This window comes from Octodon degus, unplaced genomic scaffold (assembly GCF_000260255.1).
Source record: "Octodon degus isolate 3935 unplaced genomic scaffold, OctDeg1.0 scaffold00213, whole genome shotgun sequence".
In the NCBI taxonomy this organism is placed as follows: Eukaryota; Metazoa; Chordata; class Mammalia; order Rodentia; family Octodontidae; genus Octodon; species Octodon degus.
Window position 1 is genome coordinate 3554760 of NW_004524789.1, and position 5000 is coordinate 3559759.

The 5000-nt window shown below is 40.3% G+C and overlaps 1 protein-coding gene across 2 annotated transcripts in view; it reads right to left on the bottom strand.

Annotated features, from left to right (window-relative positions):
* Positions 1–2250: 2250 nt before the first annotated feature.
* Foxp2 (forkhead box P2) overlaps positions 2251–5000 on the bottom strand; it is a 271499-nt gene continuing 268749 nt past the window's right edge. For both annotated transcript variants that reach the window (XM_004644865.3, XM_023705056.1), the window contains exon 17: positions 2251–5000. This exon is cut by the window's right edge and continues 1329 nt beyond it. The gene's annotated coding sequence lies outside the window, so the exon portion shown is untranslated.

Genomic DNA, 5000 nt, shown 5'->3' on the forward strand with positions numbered 1-5000 from the left:
CAGGGGTGCAGGGGTGCAGCGGTGCAAGGGTGCAGGGGTGCAAGGGTGCAGGGGTGCAGGGGTGCAGCGGTGCAGGGGTGCAGCAGTGCAGGGGTGCAGGGGTGCAGCGGTGCAGGGGTGCAGGGGTGGAGGGGTGCAGCGGTGGCTGGGCTGCGCGCGGGAGCCGCCGGTCGGCTTGGACTCCTGGCGGTGCACGTGCTAGCTGCCCGGGCACGCACCCGCCTTCCACCCCGCTCCGCTTGCCCTTGCGGTGCGTCCTCCCTGCTGCCTGGAAGCGGTCAGCGTCCGAAGTTTTGAGCCCAGTGCTTGTCAGATCTAAAGGGAAGATACAATTTTCGTCGAGTAGACGATTTTATTTTCGACAAGAGCATCGAGAATGAAGATCCAAGAACTTAGGGCATAAAGTGAACGCTGACTTCGGGAAGCAGACAAACCTGGAGGACCTCTCGCAGCGCGCTAGCGTCCCGGCAGAGAGCTGCACGCACGACCTTCCGAAGTGCGCCGGGGGCGCCTGCCGACGTCGGCTTAGCACCGCGGAGCCAGCGTTCAAATGTGCGTTTCCCGGCTCCGCACAACCCCTCTCATTTTTACTGATCTTTCCGGTTAGTTAAGCCACACCTAGCTCCCTCCGGGCTGGCTGGACCATCGCTGGGTATCAGCAGGGTGCACGGAACGAAATGTCTAATGGGTGCCGAAGCCACGTTTTACTTTCCCAAATCGCGCGCTCATTGGTAGCGATTTTCTGATTCGTGTTTACAATTTTTTTCTGTGCAGCTGAAACTCTGAACATGCAGGGTAGGTGCTGTCGTTTCACTAGCGTTTGCATGTCAGAATATCATTTTGTAAAAGTTCGTACACAGCAAAGAGTTGGCTGCTTCCCTTTTATTACTACGTGTCCAGGGAATTGTTTAAAATATGACATGATGGGGCCGGCAAGACAGCTCAGAGGTTTAAAGCGCTTGCTTAGGCAAGCTTCGGCAGGAGCAGAGGGGCACGTACGAGCCCCAGCACCGCAGGCTGTGCCAGCCCCGCCCTCAGGGCGGACTGAGCCGGCCAAAAAAATAAATACGACACGACACCTACACCATAGTTCTAGTCTCTGCAGCACAATTTGGATTGAGATTTAAAAAAAAAAATCTTTTTAAAAGTTCAAAAGCAATGTAGTGATCAATTTTTTTTTTAATTTCCATCCATCCAAGAAAACATGTGAGAAGTCTGATGTTTCAAACTTTATGATCATGTGAGTTTAAATTTAGGCTTAAGTACAAGGATTTGCCACACTAGGGTTACTTTTCTTAAATTACTAGATTTAATCTCTAAATTGTTCTCCCTATAATAACATATAGAAAAGGCCAGAACTGGGGATTTCTATCTTATTATACAGCATTTGGTGAGGTGACACAATGCACAAGACAGGGGAAGTTAATACTCATTTACGGTTAACTAATCAATAGTGGAAGAATGAATTCTAAGGTTGAAGAAAATTAATCTTGACTTCATATTTCTTTTAGAACAATATTTTATCTTGTGGAAAGCTCTGTAGTTGAGGTACCATTTCACAAAGACGACAGAACACATTCAGTTATGCATAAAATAAAAATATAACCAACGTGTTTGTTTTCTTCCTGCTCCCGGCAACCTTTCCTCTGCAGAGGTCCGCTCCTTGTTTTTGCCTCTAATACAGTTCTGAAACAGATCGCAAACAGCCTAGAAAGCGTTCCTTTGGAAAGCTACTTACCCCATTTGTCTCCTTAAACCATGACAGGATGTCAAGGGTATGACAGATTTTTTTTTTTTTTTCCTGTACCGGGGATTGAACTCAGACCCTTGTGCTTGCCAGGGAAGTGCTTATTGCACTGAGCCATCTCCCCAGCCCCTAATGACAGATTTTTGAAGGGATAAAAAAGATGATCAAGTAAAAATAACATAGGAAAAGAATAATTCTGTTTAACATTGTCACTTTTGAAGATTTAAGATTTATGATGTCAAATTTTACTGGATAAAAAAATAAGAAAACATGGATGATTTCATAAGAAGGCAAACACTGAGCCTGAGGGTGGTGCTTAATGCCATGTATTTGACAAGCTGCCTCTGTCTTTATTGATCATGGTCGGTTTTACAAACCCCCGATTTCTAAGGAAATGATTTTAAACGAAGTGTGGGACATTTTGTGTACACAAATTTATAGCTTGGTTCTGCTGCGAAAGAATGACCTCTCCAAAAGAATAAAATCCTAGTGGTTATAAATGGGTCAAAAAGAATTAGACTTTTTTATTTATACTTCAGAAATGTAACCAAGTGAATGAAATGGTTTCATATACATTTTTACATCCAGCAGTAGTGACACACTGTTCATACATTATTCTATAGTAAAATGTACATCCTCCTTTTTTTCACTAAGTAAGACTCGCCAAGTGTTCATGGACAAAAATTCCCTTTCATTGCAACCTAAACTAGTGAAACAGCAAGATAAGCTATGTTCTTTTCAATAGCTTAATGGCGTTAATAGAACTATTGCCCAAATATGTGTCAGTATCGGCGGGTGTAAGGTGAAGTCTCGCAAATTCTCAAAAATGTAAATGCCCAATTTGAAAACTTCACAAAATGGTCTATTGGATTTTTCTGTGACTGAATCTACCCAGGGACATTAAAGTCCAGGATGGTTTATTTTAAGTGTACTTCTGTAGCTCTATTCCTAGCTGACTGTTCTTCGATTCCCTAATCACAAAGAAATGCATTCTTATGAAGTTAAGCAGCCGTAGACACAGAATGCTGATGACATTTTCCCCATATCTGAGTTATTTAAAGAAAACCCAGCTAGTGGTCATTCTACCAAATACTTGTAACATTCACATAAAATTTTAATTGATTTTCAAACAGTACAACTGTACCATGAATTCAACCACATAGAATAGAAGCCTTAAGCCCACTAGGTTTAAGCAATTGTGTCATTGGAGACTAAAACTATGCAAAATAAAATGTGATAACTCCCTGGTGTTAGAGGTAGACAGTTTTCTTTCAAATCCTAGGTTTGGTCCTTTATTTTATTCAGCAGTGAAAGCCATGAATACAGAACAAATAACAGCTGTTACAATTCTCAACCATGACTTCTAACGTCAGAGAATTCAAAGTATGAACATAGTACACAGTAATGAAAAGTATCAAAAATTAGTTTACCTCAAAAAAGATAAATAAAACAGGTATATTCCACCAATACATAAACAGATGTTTGTGCTACAGTTAAAATTTGCTGTATACAAAAGATCATAGTTCCCATAATCAGCTTATGAGAGAAGAATACATGAGCCATTTAAATTGTCAGACATTATGCTTTATAAGGTATGCACAGAAGTTCAAGCAATAAATACATACATTAGTTCAAAGCCTTACAATAGCTACGCAAAGCAGATGCAGAAAAGCAGATTTGCTATTACTAGCAAGCAATGATATAAGAGTAAAAATTCATGAAATGCATTAAAGCAACATTTTTCTTAGAAAAAGTCTGGTCATTTATGGGTCCACCAACATTTTTACATAATATGCACAATTATCAAAATACAGACCAAGCATTTCAGAAAACTCCAAAAAACCTAAAATCTATTTTCAAAGCAATTGCAGTTTTGGAGGTTTTTCTGGTATAATGTGCAAGCAGCTATTTTTTTTTAATTGTATTCATATAAAACCCATGCAAAACTCTACAGGTATATGCATTCTGTGGCTGAGACTTCCTTTCAAAAGTTTTGTAACTGAGGTATGCATACTTTCGCACTGTAGTCTTAGGCCACCCTCCTGATGATGGTACGCCTCTCACAGTTACTTCTAGTCCATCAAAGCCTTTGAAAATGCACCCGAAAGACCCATTCTCCCTTTCAGAGAATCCTCACGGGAGGATCCCAGATGACCGAAAACCATCCTTCACAATACCAAGCTTTCTTTGATGCCATAGCGTAAACTTCCAGTTCGTTGATAATGACCCAAAGACAAACATAATGAAAAGTAGCAGTTACTGTGACGTTCTCACGTTCCATGCAATCTGCCATAATTGTTCTAATTTTTTTGTTTTTTTCTTTTTTTTTTCTTTTTTTTTCTTTTTTTTTTTTTTTAAGCAGAGGTAGAAGCTTTCAGAAAGCCTTTTGGGTAAGTGGGAAAACCCTTTTGAAAGCCGTTCTGTCCTTTTATTTGGTGTGATAGATGACTGGGTATCTCGCTAACTCTATTTGCTGACTTCAGCAAAGAATAAACTATGAGCTTAGTTTGCAAGAACCAGTCCCATCGCCTGGAACCGGGACGTATGTTAAGCTCTAGCAGCCACCTTCTGTCAAAACTGTTTGTAAAGCAATAACCATAATCAGGTTATGAGGTCCCTTGGTTGGGGGAAAAAGTACTATCAAGGCTTGGCACAGCACGTGGGAAGCAACACGTAAAGTCCCTAGGCTTTAAGCAAACATCTGACTACGCTATCTCTGACTACATCATAACGCGTTATCATAGTTTTGGGGTCTGGAGTTGTCAAGAAAACCAGCATTCCAACAATTTGGCCTGCGCAAGTCTTTGAAGGGAGTGTATTGTCAGTGTTAATATCCCGTATAAGCAGAGGCAGAATTATATGTAACTTTGGTTTGACTGAAAATAAATACCATGGACTACAATTGCTATAATCTTTGCTTTCAGTGTAAAAACTCAGCTAGATCACTCTAAAATCAATATGAAATTAATTTTTGGCTTTACTAGACCTTTTATGTTTGGTTCCTATTTTTTGTTTTTTGTTTTTTCCATTATAACTTAAGACTATAAAAAATAGTACACAACAAAGAGAAAGACCATACAAGACAACTTCTAGCAACATATAGTCACCACTGAAAATAACTGACTGAATGGGGGAAACAAAAACACAACGTACTATATATATAACAATATGCAATCTGCATTTGCATCAGGTACACAATCCTTTGGGTCAGTGATCCACATTTGTTGCTTTCTAGCACATCATCACTTCCACT